This window comes from Macaca mulatta, chromosome 2 (assembly GCF_049350105.2).
Source record: "Macaca mulatta isolate MMU2019108-1 chromosome 2, T2T-MMU8v2.0, whole genome shotgun sequence".
Taxonomy (NCBI): domain Eukaryota; kingdom Metazoa; phylum Chordata; class Mammalia; order Primates; family Cercopithecidae; genus Macaca; species Macaca mulatta.
The window spans coordinates 184,907,220-184,921,984 of NC_133407.1; the positions used below are offsets into that span (position 1 = coordinate 184,907,220).

General features: G+C 40.3%; 1 pseudogene across 1 annotated transcript; it reads right to left on the bottom strand.

Annotated features, from left to right (window-relative positions):
* Positions 1-7,627: 7,627 nt before the first annotated feature.
* On the bottom strand, positions 7,628-13,010 carry LOC698970 (NEDD4-like E3 ubiquitin-protein ligase WWP1 pseudogene; annotated as a pseudogene). The gene has a single exon (XR_013414476.1). The product of XR_013414476.1 is annotated as an NEDD4-like E3 ubiquitin-protein ligase WWP1 pseudogene (transcript).
* Between the last annotated feature and the right edge of the window lie 1,755 nt (positions 13,011-14,765).

A 14,765-nucleotide genomic window follows, 5' to 3' on the forward strand; every position in this document is an offset into this window, starting at 1 on the left:
AGCCTTCCCAATAGCGGGGACTACAGGCGTACACTACCATACCCAGCTAATTTTTGTATTTTTAGTAGAGATGAGATTTCACCATGTTGGCCAGGCTGGTCTCAAACTCTTGACTTCAAATGATCCACCTGTCTTGGCCCCCCAAAGTGCTGGGATTATATGTGTGAACCACCTCGCCTGGCTTCCACCATTCCTGGCTTGGATGCCACATATTTCTTTTTCTTACTTAATTGCTCTGCCTAGGATTTCCAGTATTATGTTGAATAAAAGTGGCAGGAGTGGACATCCTTGCTTGTTCCTGATCTTAGAAGCTTTCAATTCTTCATTATTGAGTACAGTAGTCCCTCCTTATCTGCTGCAGTTTTGCTTTCTATGGTTTAGTTACCTGCAGTCAATCATAGTCCAAAAATAGGTGAGTACATTTCAACAATGTATTTTGAGAGATTGAAAGATAATATATAAGGAACTCAAACAACTCAATAATAAAAAAACAACCTGATTAAAAAATGGGGAAAGGATTTGAATCCACATTTCTCAAAAGAATACATACAAACAACATATGACAAAATGCTCAACATCACTAATCATCAGGGAAATGCAAATCAAAACTGCAATGAGATATCATCTCATACCTGTTTGCATGTCTATTATCGAAAAGACAAATGATAACAAATGTTGGTGAGGATGTGGAGAAAAGGCAACCCTTCTGCACTGCTGATGGAAATGTTAATTAGTACAGCCATTATGAAAAACAATGTGAAGGTTGCTCAAAAAGTTAAAACTAGAACTACCATATGATCCAGCAATTCCACTAAATGAAATTAGTAGCTGCACTCTCATGTTCACTGTGGCATTATTCACCATAGCCAAGCTAAGGGATCAACTTAAGTATTAGAATGTATCTATCAGTGGATGAAAGGACAAAGAAAATGTGGTATATATACACAATGGGATATTATTTAGCTTTCAAAAATAATAAAATCCTGTCATTTGCAACAACAAGGATAAACCTAGAGAATATTATGACACAGAAAGACAAATACCACGTGGTCTCCCTTATATGTAGAATTGTCAGACTCATAGACCAGATACTAGAGACTAGAATGGTTTCAAGGGGCCTTGGAGGGGGTTTAGAGATGGTCAAAGGTGTAAAGTTTCAGTTAGACCCAAAGTTTGCTGTAAAACATGATGGCTATAGTTAACAATGTATTGTATAGTTGAAATTGCTAAGAGGGTAGATTTTAAGTATTTTCACCACAAAAAAGTAAAATAATATGTATGTTAATTAGCTTGAATTGGCCATTCCACAATGTATACATATATCAAAACTTTATGTTATACATCATAAACATACACAACTTTTGTTTGTCAAAATATATTAAAAAGATGAAATATTGCTAACTCTCAGTTAAACCAAAATGAAACATGCATTTACAACTTTTCTTTTTTTTTTTTTGGAGACGGAGTCTCCCTCTGTCGCCCAGGCTGGAGTGCAGTGGCCAGATCTCAGCTCACTGCAAGCTCCGCCTCCCGGGTTCAGGCCATTCTCCTGCCTCAGCCTCCCGAGTAGCTGGGACTACAGGCGCTGCCACCACGCCCGGCTAGTTTTTTGTATTTTTAGTAGAGACGGGGTTTCACCGTGTTAGCCAGGATGGTCTCGATCTCCTGACCTCGTGATCCGCCCACCTCGGCCTCCCAAAGTGCTGGGATTACAGGCGTGAGCCACCGCGCCCGGCCGCATTTACAACTTTTCTAAATAAAAACAATGAGCTGCTTCCCTTACTTTTCTTTCTTACATTTATTTTTTTCCTGTTTGCAGTACAATTTATTCTTTCCTTGTTGTTTTAAAGCTGATTATACTTCCCCCAAGTAATTAAGACGATACTGAAAACTTTAAAAGCATGCTTATCCCCTTTCCTAAATGAAGTTACAAATTCTGTAGAATGTTGGTGCAAATGCCCATCTATATTATTTAGCCATATCTTCATTGTATATATTTAAATAAGAATTCGCTAAAAAAAAGGTGGGGTGAAATTAATATAACTTTTGCATTAGCATTGAGGAGTTTAAATTAAGACTGCAGAGTAAATTGTGGCAATTGGATTGTAAGAAATTCAAAGGCTAAAATGATGTCTTATTCTGATATCATGTATTTCATAGTATAAAGGAAGTGGTTAATATGTGCTCATTAAATGGAATTAAAAATTTAGTACTGAAAACATTTTCATGATCCCAGATCAGTAGGAGGATATTTCAGATGTGGTATCAGGCTGGGTCTACTTATAGTAGAAATAAGAGTCTGTCTTTCTAGTGAAAACTAGTAAGAAAAGGTCCTAATGACAGCATTTATCATCCAACAACCATATGATAGTCATTAAGAAATTACTAGCTTCTTTTGTTTCACTACAATCCCTAGAGGTACAGTGTAATTATCAGTGATTACATATGATAAAGCTGAAACTTCAGAAGTCAGGTGATTGTGGAAGATCACACAGTGAGTGGCAGAATTAGGACCAAGTCACAGGTCTCTAGCTCCAAATCTCAGGTTCTTAGCACTGCACAAGCTTTTCCCAATCTGTTGTCTCAGGACGCTGATCCAGGGAGTACCTGCTGTGTGCTCCATTATCCTATTAGAAAGTCAGGGCCTTGGCCGGGCGTGGTGGGTGGCTCATGCCTGTAATACCGGCACTTTGGGAGGCCGAGGCAGGCAGATCACGAGGTCAGGAGATTGAGACCACCCTGGCTAACACGGTGAAACCCTGTCTCTACTAAAAATACAACAAAAATTAGCCAGGCATGGTGGCGGCGCCTGTAGTCCCAGCTACTCGGGAGGCTGAGGCAGGAGAATGGCGTGAACCCAGGAGGCGGAGCTTGCAGTGAGCCGAGGTCGCGCCACTGAACTCCAGCCTGGGCGACACAGCCAGACTCCGTCTCAAAAAAAAAAAAAAAGAAAGTCACGGCTTGTCTCAGTGGCTCAGGCCAGTAGTCCTAGCACTTTGAGAGACGGAGGCGGGTGGATCACTTGAGGTCAGCAGTTTGAGACCAGCCTGACCAACATGGTGAAACCCCATCTCTACTAAAAATACACAAATTAGCCAGGTGTGGTGGCGGGAGCCTGTAATCCCAGGCTGGGGCAGGAGAATCGCTTGAACCAGAGGTTGCAGTGAGCCGAGATTGCGCCACTGCACTCCAGCCTGGGCGACAGAGCAAGACTCCCTCTCTCAAAAAAAAAAAAAGAAAGAAAGAAAAAAAAAGAAAAGGGGCCAGGGGCGGTGGCTCACACCTGTAATCCCAGCACTTTGGGAGGCTGAGGCAGGTGGATCACGAGGTCAGGAGATCGAGGACAGCTTGACCAACATGGTGAAACCCCATTTCTACTAAAAATACAAAAATTAGCCGGGCGTGGTGGTGGACGCCTGTAGTCTCAGCTACTCGGGAGCGTGAGGCAGGAGAATGGCATGAACCCGGGAGGCGGAGCTTGTGGTGAGCCGAGATCCGGCCACTGCACTCCAGCCTGGGCAACAGAGTGGGACTCCGTCTCAAAAAAAAAAAAAAAAAGAAAAAGAAAAGAAAAAAGTCACACATATCACAATATTGAATATGCCAGCGCGTAAAGAAATCTGCTCAATTTAGTTTATCTTGGGGTAGAGAATATTAAAATATCAAAATTCATTTTTTTTAATTTAAGAATTTATTTACAATAACTTAAAGAGTACAGTTGAATTGTTTGTAACTCAAAGGGTAAACGCTTGAGGGGATGGACACCCTATTTTTCATGATGTGCTTATGTCACACTGCATGCATGTATCAAAACACCTCATGCACCCCATAAATATATACACCGTGTACCCAGAAAAATTTTAAAAATTAAGAAAAAATAAGAATTTAGTTAGGCCTATTTTTTTCCTTGTGAAATAAATAGCAATTTTATTTACTTATAACATCATAAACGCTTTTTGGAATGCCATGTCAAACCAAACTGGTCTACATAAACCATTATACTACTTTACTAGAAGGAAATGAAATTCATTTGCTGTTCTTTTATTTGGCTGTCAGTGAAATATTATATAACCCCTCACATTATGTTAAAACAAAACTGTCAAGAACATAAAAAAAGAAAAAATCTACTTGCGCTTCACTTTATATCTCCGGAAATGTTTTGGGTTTCCTCAGTGAGTGTTTTTTGTTCATAGATATGATCACCTGTTACGTGTGTTACAGGGGAAATGAGGTTTAGAACTGATGAGCCAGCCACCCTCCTCCCAATCTTAGAGGTGAGCACTCTGATCCTAGAAAGGTGATAGGACTTGCCAAAAGTAGTTGGTGGAACTGAGCTTCTCATCAGGACTTTTGTTCCATGTGATCTGCTATAGTATGAAGTTTTTTGCCTGACCCAACCTAGGATATCATTAACAATGAGTTCAAGTTCTTGTGGGAATTAAGGATATGAGCCTCTTTTAAGAAAATAAAATATGCTGGCCAAACACACTGACTCATGCCTGTAATCTCAGCACTTGGGGAGGATGAGGCAGGAGAATTTCTTGAGGCCAGGAGTTCAAGACCAGCCTAGGCAACATAGTGAGACCCTATCTCCACACACACACACGCACACACACACACACACACACAAAATGAAAAAGAAAAAGAAAATTAGCCGAATGTGATAGTGCATGCCTGTAGTCCCTGCCACTTGGGAGGCTGAGGCAGGAGGATCACTTGAGCCTGGGAGGTTGAAGATGCAGTGAGCTATGATTGTTCCACTGCAGTTCAGCCTAGGTGACAGTGACGAATGAATGAACAAATGAATGAAAGAAACAGAGAGAAAGAGAGACAGAGAAAGAAAGGAAGGAAGGAGGAAGGAAAGAAGGAGGAAGGAAAGAAGAAGGAAGGAAAGAAGAAGGAAGGAAATAAGGAAAGAGAGAGAGAAACAGAGAGAAAAGAAGGAAGGAAGGACAGAGAAAGAAAGAAAAGAGAAAAAAAGAAAGAAAAGAAAGAAGGAAAAGAAAAGGAAAGGAAAAGAAAAGAAAAGAAGGAAAGGAAAGAAAGGAGGAAGGGAGGAAGGAAGGAAGAAAAAAAGAAAGAGAGAAAGAAAAAGAGGAAAGAGAGAGAGAGCAAGCAAGCTAGCTGCTGAGAGGCACAGAAAGACAAATTTTATAAGGACCAGCCCTGAAGTGAAAATTTCTATTTATTTTTCTCCCCTTTCCAACCAGAACTGCAGGTCACCAGCGAAGGTCAGAGGTAGGCAGACAGGGCAGCTAATGAAAGAGTGGAGGAAAATGCTTTCCTTTTGTTTTGGGACTAATTTGAAAGAACACAGCCATATAATAATATCATGAAATCTTGTACTTTATTTCTGCTGGGTTTCTAATTCAGTTAAGTACTATAGACATGTATTAAGATTTGGTCTTTTTTCTTGAAACCATTTTGTAAATTTTAAAATAAGACAATTAGAAGTTGAAAATTTCATGAACAAAATTTACTACAAAAACTATCAGGCTTAGATCTCCTAATAGTTTTCCACTGAAATTGCTCTGTTTATATAAAATGATGAGATAGATTACTTATCAGTAACTGATACCATCTCAGGATCTTTGACTAGTCCCACTAGTAAATGCCTTATTAATTTCAACAAAATATGACTTCTAAAGCCAAGAAAAATAATTGAAAATACTACACAAATATGTGATAAAAAAGTTATTTCCAAAAACTATGGAATGTATTTAAAACACTGCCAGCATGATATACATGTGTCTATATCAGTGTAATTTCCCCTGCTTTGGTACTATTATTTGAAAAATTTAGCTATTATAGTTTGTTGTTGTTGTTCTGATCCAAAAGAGAAATGAGAATTCAGGTATGGACTAATTTTATTCCAATATGGAATTGATGAATTATGCTGAGTTATGTGAAGTATCTATCTGAAATATTAAGTAAGAAAAAGAAAGGAAGGCATAATCTTCCTCATTTTTGGAACAGAAGACACTACAATTTATTCCAGTTTTCAGTTCTTCCCATTTAGTCAATATTCTATGCATCCATAAGTACTTTGATTCTACCAAATGTATTGTTTTTATCCTTTTTACTGCTTTGTGATATCTACCTATGTTGTTTGTTGGCGGTTAATCTTTCCTGCAAGCCTCAAAGCACCATAAGATGTTATGGAATACCTACAGAATGGAAGCTTCAGCTCATCTATGCCTCGCAAAGATGTAAACGTAAGGAAAGAACAGCATTGAATTCCAGAGGCTGATAAATGTCATTTTTTATATGCTTATTCAATTCAGATAAATAGAACTGTTATGAATTTGAGAGGAATGAAGATGTTCAAACACTAACAGAAAATCATTAGCCTCATATTAGAGCATTCAAATGCTTATGTAACTCTTCAATCCATCTGGTTTCATAAAACCACAACTTTGAACACAAAAAAAGTGGCAGAGTTCACACTACCTTTTATATGTTCCTAAGTATGAAATTGTATCCATTTATTATGAATTCAATTTGAAAAAAATCACAGATTTAAAAACAAAGTACAACAGTGCCTGATTCTTTTTAATTCCACAAATACCTAGCATCTCAAAGTAACACGTAAACACACTTCTATGCTGCTCAATGAATCCTTCCAATTTCGATAATAAACTAAATAGGATTGGATCTAGTATATGACTTTCATGTATAAGTTATAGTTTTATACATTACTTTGACAATATTACTGATACAACAGAGAAAAACTTTCAACTATTGTATTTATTTAAAACAAACTGACAGGTTCAAGCAGCTGTCTTCAGAAAAGCCGGCAGCATTTTTTTTTTTTTTTTTTTTTTTTTTTGAGACGGAGTCTCGCTCTGTCACCCAGGCTGGAGTGCAGTGGCCGGATCTCAGCTCACTGCAAGCTCCGCCTCCCGGGTTCACGCCATTCTCCTGCCTCAGCCTCCCGAGTAGCTGGGACTACAGGCGCCTGCCACCTCGCCCGGCTAAGTTTTTATATTTTTAGTAGAGACGGGGTTTCACTGTGTTACCCAGGATGGTCTCGATCTCCTGACCTCGTGATCCGCCCGTCTCGGCCTCCCAAAGTGCTGGGATTACAGGCTTGAGCCACCGCGCCCGGCCATTTTTTTTAAAAACATACTTAAAGTAAGATTTGGTCTAAGCCCTTAATACCTTCCTGAACAGCCATGCAACTAAACACCCTCAGGAGATGTTACATAAGGGAGAGAAGAACATGGAGCGATTTGCACTTTTCCCGCTAGATAATATTAATAAGGTAAAGCAAATCCAGATGTTTATGAATGAACAGCTGTCATGTTTAATGCACTTGGAGCTCTGTAAAACTAGAGCCACTATCATATATGCTTATATAGCTATATATGTATTTTTAATAAAGTCTCTCACTTGCTTCAGAATTTGAGGATGATCTTTTTCCTGGTCAGTCATTTCACGAGAACAATAAATAAAGTAGAAAAGGATGAAATATGTTTTGCATATTTCTGTGGAAGAATGGAAAACATACTTTGAGAGGTTCAGAAAATTCACTGTACAGAATGAACAGCTGATATATGCTCTCTGTGTAATTTTTTTTGGCTGGGATATTTAAATGCAATAGCTCCTCCAAAACAAGAAGCCACATTCATTCTTGTCCAAATCCCTGTCTCTTCTATTGCAAAAAGAAGAAGTTTTTCCTTTCGTTGTTTATAAGTCTTACATGGTGGTAGATCCAAGCGATTAAAACACATATGGCTTCTTGGCAACCAAGTGTCTTTGCCAACTTTTTCAATGCAAAACTTTTGAGGCCCATGACTTCCTATGAGCTCAGCAAATCCTCCTAGAGATAAATGGCAGGTTCCAGTGATGAAGTAGCATTCTTACTCCATTGTCTGTCTCTTTCACGAACTGCCAAAACCAAATGATTTGCTGGCTGTTTCTTGTGTAATGTCGATAAACATTATTTCTCTGCCGATCTGCCAAGTCAGCGTCCTGCATGCCACACAACGTAACCTCTAATTCTTTTTCATCGAAGTACTATAGCCACTGATGAGGAAGAACTTCATGAAAACCATCAAGGAAAGTTTGGTTTGTTCTTGTACTCCTCGAGAAAAATGCCATTCTGTCATTAAACCAATATATTCATCTTTGTTCTCCTCAGTCACCAGAATATTGGAAACTCCCAACTTCAGGTCATGTGAAGTAACTGTTCCCCAAATCTCCATGTCAACAGAAAAGTACATTTCTAAGCCACATTCTTCAATGTTGCTACCTCTTATCCAGATAAGGGAGCTATAAAATTCAGTATCAATAGATTCCAAATCCTTAATAGTAAGTTTTTTACTTAACATACACTTGTAGAATGGTAAAGAGAAACCAGTATTGATAAACTTTCCATGAAATAGTGCCATGGCAATAAAACTACCAATGAAACAGAAGTACGAAGGATGGTCTGGATTAATGGCTGATGCTGGATTTATCTGCAGACAATAGTTGTTCTTCCCCGCACACTCAAATGAGCAATACATTGGGTTCAAAACTTCATGCGAAAGCAAGAAAAACTATTCTCTCACTAGACCACCATAATCAAGTCCTTCTTCTCCTCTAAATATTACATGTAAGCGCCTCCTCAAGTCATAGGGTTTTAATGCCATAAGCTGCTGGAAGGAATCTTCAAACAACGTCTGCTGGGACAGATTGATCTTTACATGACTGGGTAGTGCATTAGACTGGCATAAATAACAGAAGTGAGCAAGTTTCCATCTAAAGCTGCATTCAAAAGCAATTTGTGGACCACCTTTAGTTACAGATGACTTCCCATTGCGAGGATCTTTGAATGTTGTTGTTCTCGCATTATGATCAACAAAGTACCTCACACCTTCATGAGTATGTCTAATTTCCCAGCCTTCTGGCGGAGGTTCTTCATTCTGTAAGCCTTGAGTTCTTGGATCTTCCCACTGGGTTGTTTTTGTGTTATGAGTCACAAAGTAAACCCTGTCTGTTGAATCCACTCTTTTTTCCCAGCCTGGTGGCAAAGGTCCATAAGGGTCATTTTCTGCAGCTAACATTGAAGCTGAATAGAGGTATCGTTGGTTAAACTGTTGCATAGCTCCCTACAACTGGTTGCGCTGAGATTGCCACCGTTCAGAATTTCGGACGGATTCCATGGTAGCCCGCTGCCACGTTGTTCCGGTGCTATGATCCACATAATAAACTCTTCCATGATCATCAACTCTTCTTTCCCAGCCTGAAGGTAAAGGTTGTGGTCTCTCCCATGTGATAGTTCGAGTATTATGATCCACATAATAGGTTCTACCATGAGGATCTTTTCTTTGTTTCCACCCTGATGGCAACGTTTCTGTGTTGGCATTCCCAGATTCCTGTCACAAACGATCTATACACCCATCTGGCTGCCTTGATTTGGCTGCTTCAAAAGCAGAACTACTTCCAGAATTAGAGGTGTCAGGGTCTAATATACTTCTAGATTCAGATCCCAATTCTGCACTGGTAGAAGGAATACATTCATTGTTTTCTGAGGAAGTCAGTATTTCTTGAACTGGAGGATCTTCAACAGTAGTACTAGTGCAATTTGGAGACAAGGCATTTTCTTCAGACACTACTGGAATACCCGTGACAGAAGCATTATCAGTTGGTGCAAATGAGGATGATTCTCTATTAACAGTGTCATTGGCAGGCTCAGATGTGAGTGGTTTTGGAGGTGGTGTATTTTGGGGTCTGGCAGCAACCTGAGATGGAGATGAAGGTATATTGTCTCCATTAACTACATACGAGCAACATGAGTTTTGCACTAGAGTGCTTGTAGGTACATGATTATCTATTCCATTCGTGCCTTCGACAGCCAACCTGGCAGTTGTCCTTGCTGAAGGCTCTCCATGTTCACGTAAGGCATCACCATTTTGCTGTATTTCTATGGCTGGAGATGAGTTACAGTTTGTTATATTTTCTTGCTCAATCACCAGTCCATCAAGCACAACCATCAATTCACCAGTTTGTGCTGTGCCATTCTTGTTTTCCAAGGAAAGTTTCAATTATTCTTTGACTCTTTCCAATTTTCTGTTGTGTTTCAAATCTATCGTTGCATTTCCTAATAAAGCATCTGCTTTTAAAGCATGATGACCCCAAACTCGAAATTCCAACGTAGTCTGTGGCGTAACATTTACAGTTAGCTGTTCATCCCAGTTTGGATTAGAAGAACTACTGGATTTTGCTGTTTTCCTGATTTCTCCATCTACAACTACTTCTGTATATATTGCTGTTCCGAACCAGTTCTTTCTTCTTTTAGGTTTGGCGCTAGAAACAGTTACCCGTAACTAGAACCTTCCAGTGTGATTATTACTAGTATCAGACCTTGGTGAAGCAGTGGCCAAGTCCCAAAATTCAGCTAAAACTATGTATCAGGAACTGCTAGACACTGGGGATACAAAGATGAGTAAGACATGATTCCCTGTTTCAAGGAGCTGACAACGCCGGCGCGAAGCTGTCGGCTCCCGGCAGCCGGGCGGCCACGGCAGCGGCAACTCCTCCTGCAGAGGGCGCCCTCGCCCTTCCGCGCCCAAGATCACCGTCTCGTGGCAGGGGCGGCGGCTGCAGCCACTCAGAGCCCGCAAGCAGAGCTCGCAGACACCTGACTCTCCCCCCGCCCCCCAACCCCGGCCCTGATTTACATTTTTCTGATGATTAGCGATACTGTGTTTGTGGTCTACTTGTATGTCACACTATTCCATCTGTACTTAAATGAGCTCCTGACGCAAGGAATAGGCACAATTCCTCTTTTACTTGCAGAATATCAAAGGCTTTGGGATTCATGATGTTTTCCTATAAATTGTTACAGAAACAAGTTCTGCTCTGGGCAACATGGAAGACTAGCTTGTATATTTTTATACGAATGAAAATTTATATCAAATCATTATGCATTTAAATACCATTGGAAGCCAGGCGCGATGGTTCACACCTATAATCCCAGCACTTCAGGTGGCTGAGGCGGGAGGATTACTTGAGCCTCCCTAGTAGCTGGGATTACAGGCACCTGCCACCTCATCTGGCTAATTTTTGTATTTTTAGTAGAGACAGGATTTCACCATGTTGACTAGGCTTGTCTCAAACTCCTGACCTCAGGTGATCCGCCTGCCTTGGCCTCCCAACGTGCTGGGATTACAGGCGCGACCCACTGCACCCGGCCTATTTATTTATTTTTGAGACAGGGTCTTACTCTGTCACCCAAGCTGGAAGTGCAGTGGTGCAATTACCGTTCAGCGCAGCCTCAAACTCCGGGGCTCAAGTAATGCTCCCACCTCTGCCTTCTGAGTAGCTGGGACTATAGACTTGCACCCCTACACCTGGCTAATTTTTGTAGAGATGGGCTTTCGCTATGTTGCTGAGGCTGGTCTTGAAGTATATTACTAGGAATGAAAAGAGAGTGGGTTTTGATTTCATTTTCTCTGATCTAAGACGTGACCACTGAACCATTGGCATTGATCATCATATCCATTGCATAGCAGTTGATAAGTAAGTGGTGTGTGAGTCTAACTCACATTGATAAACACTTGCCTTATAATTTCCAAACAGAGTAGTGGGCCCTAAGAAATGCATTTTCCACTCTGCTCAGTGTTTTTCACAAAATATTATAATTAAAGCTTAACTATCAACATAGAGAAGGGGATCTATTGTGGTCACGTAAGAGCAGACGCAGGAAATATTTACTCACAGAATCAGAAGTTAAGACTGAGGTATCTGGAAATGAGACAAGGGCTGGGTGGAGTTAATCAGGCCATTTTATTTGTAGCTGTTGTCATGGTGTAAGTGTAAATTTGTGGCCCTATGTGCTACTAACAGTGAGCTATGCTTACAAATAAAAAAAAAATTAATAAGTTCAAATATGCAGTATACTTTCTATAAATCCTACCAGTGGTGTTCCAAGAAATAACAAGTGTAGCAAGAAAGTAAGTCCTTAGATTGGCATTTTCTGTGTGATTCTGTGTAGTGCTATTCATCTTGCTACAAGATTTGAATGTCATGTTGCTTAAATATAAATCATTAATGTTCATTGGTGTTTATCAGAGGTTGAATATTTGCTATAGGATTTACTTATTTGTAAGTGCTTTAAAATGTATTGCTTTTTATTTATTAAACCATTTTTAGCTATTTATAATAGGAAGAACAGAGTATGAATAATGTTGGAAGCATTTTACAAATCATTTGTCGTTTTGAGGAGTTTCAAGAAATCTTGAGTTCCAATGTCGTCGTCATTGTCGTCGTCTTCTTCTTCTTCTTCTTCTTCTTCTTCTTCTTCTTCTTCTTCTTCTTCTTCTTCTTCTTTTTTCAGACAGGGTCTCATTCTGTCACCCAGGCTGGAGTACAGTGGGGCCATCTCGGCTCACTGCAACCTCTGCCTCCCAGGTTCAAGTGATTCTCCTGCCTCAGCCTCCCGAGTAGCTGGGATTACAGGAACCTGCCACCACACCTGGCTAATTTTTGTAATTTTAGTAAAGACAGGGTTTTACCATGTTGGCCAGGAGGGTCTTGAGCCCCTGACCTCAGGTGATCCTGCCTGGGCCTCCAAAACTGTTGGGATTACAGGCGTGAGCTACCGTGCCCGGCCCAATGTCTTATTCTTGCATCCAGAAGAGTAACATTTTTCAGACATTTGGAAACGTTATTCTCAGTGTCTGCTAAACATAGAATATTCTGAATGCTAGTTTTTTTTTTTTAATAGGAAAAAGGGAGAACCATGTGACAATATTGGGTAAATTCTGTAATTGGGCTTAGTATTTATTGTAAGTGAACACAATGGAATTCCAATTTATAAGTCACTTGCACAGTCTACTGGATTCTGATTACCTCTTGGTGAACTGATAGAACTGAGTGGCCATGTGGTGTACAGTATGTGAAAATGGTGAAGCACTGCCTCCTATAAGGTACTGCATGAAGCAGTCCATTGCCTCCACATTTGAACTGAAGTTGTCTTGATTTTTCTACCAGAGGAAAACAAACTATTAAAAAAAAAAAAAAAAAAAGAGAGACTGAACACAAACTAAAACCATAGGACTGAAAAAGTCTTTAAGAAAGAAATAAAATGATCTTATACTCAAGGATCATTGACTTTTACTAAATCACAAGATCCTACTGACAAGGCCTAGAATATGTATTTTGAATCTGTCTTTTCCTACCACTCCACTGCCAGCACTATTTTTCCACTGAACCACTGGAGTTGAACCCTAGTCTCTCTCTTTTTTTTTTTTTTTGGAGGTGGGGTCTTTTTCTGTTGTGCAGGTTGGCGTACAGTGGCACAATTATGGCTCACTGCAACCTCTAAACTCCTAGGCTCAAGTGCTCCTCCCTCCTAGGCCCAGCAAAATGCTGGGATTACAAGTGTGAGCCACTGAGTCCAGCCCCTAGTGTCTATTCTCGACCTCCAACTCCAATCCATCAGCTACAGTGCTAGGACACATTGTGTCATCTAATAAGTGGCAAATCTGATCAAATCATGTCTATGTTTAAAACTCCTTGCGTTGCTGATCACGTCTATGTTTAAAACTTCTTGCGTTGCTGTGTCTTTTTTTTCTTTTTCTTTTTCTTTTTTGAGACAGGGTCTTTCTCTTGTCACCCAGGCTGGAGTGCAGTGGTACGACCTTGGCTCACCGCAACCTCTGCCTCCTCGGCTTAGGTGATCCTCCCAAGTAGCTGGGACTACAGGTGCACGCCACCACACTCGGCTAATTTTTCTACTTTTAGTAGAGACTGGGTTTTGCTATGTTGCCTAGGCTGGTCTTGAACTCTGGGCTCAAGTGATCCCACGACTCAGCCTCCCAAAGTACTGGGATTACAGGTGTGAGCCACGGTGCCCAGCCTTCTCATTTCTTATTTTATTTTGTTTTATTTTATTTTATTTTATTTTATTTTGAGACAGAGTCTTGCTCTGTCACCCAGGCTGGAGTGCAGTGGTGCGATCTCCACTCACCGCAACCTCCGCCTCCGAGGTTCAAGCAATTCTCCTGCCTCAGCCTCCTGAGTAGCTGGGACTACAGGCGCCTGCCAATACGCCTGGCTAATTTTTTGTAATTTTAGTGGAGACAGGGTTTCACCGTGTTAGCCAGGACTTCTCATTTCTTAAGGAATGAAACTCAAACATGTTAGGATGGCATGACAGGCACTTCCTGATCTGACTCAACACCATTGGCTAAGCCTGAAATGCTTGATCCCTTGATCCCATCCAACTGACCTCTGGGGTATTCATTTAATGCTACTCAGGAGCTTTTTTATGCTGCGCACCCCCCGCTAGCCGGGCACAATTGGTCACGCTGGTCTGTGTCCCTCTCTGCCTCACATAGGCTTTTACTATTGCATTTACCAAATAGAATTCTAGTTCTTTGCAAATATATATGTGTGTTCTCTATTATATTATGTATGTCTTGATGGCAAGGCCTATTTTAACTTTGCATTCTCATCTTCTAGACGAATAGAATCCCATGATGAATAGGAGGTGCTCAATAACTTGTTTAATTGAACTGATTTAGTATGACTGAAGAGGTACAAAATCTAACAATTTTGTTTCTGATGTGTAAGAAGCTGTCTGTCTGCAACGTTTTAAAGAAATCACTTTCTACTGCTAACATTATATTGCTAGAAGTTAACCAGAGGCACAGATAAATTATTTGCAAAGGCATAATTGCTCTTATTTCTCTTAGGATTAAAATGAACACCATGATAATGGTAATAAAAATATCTGCAAACACAAGCAAACCTCCAAGCTGCGGCCCAGTAAT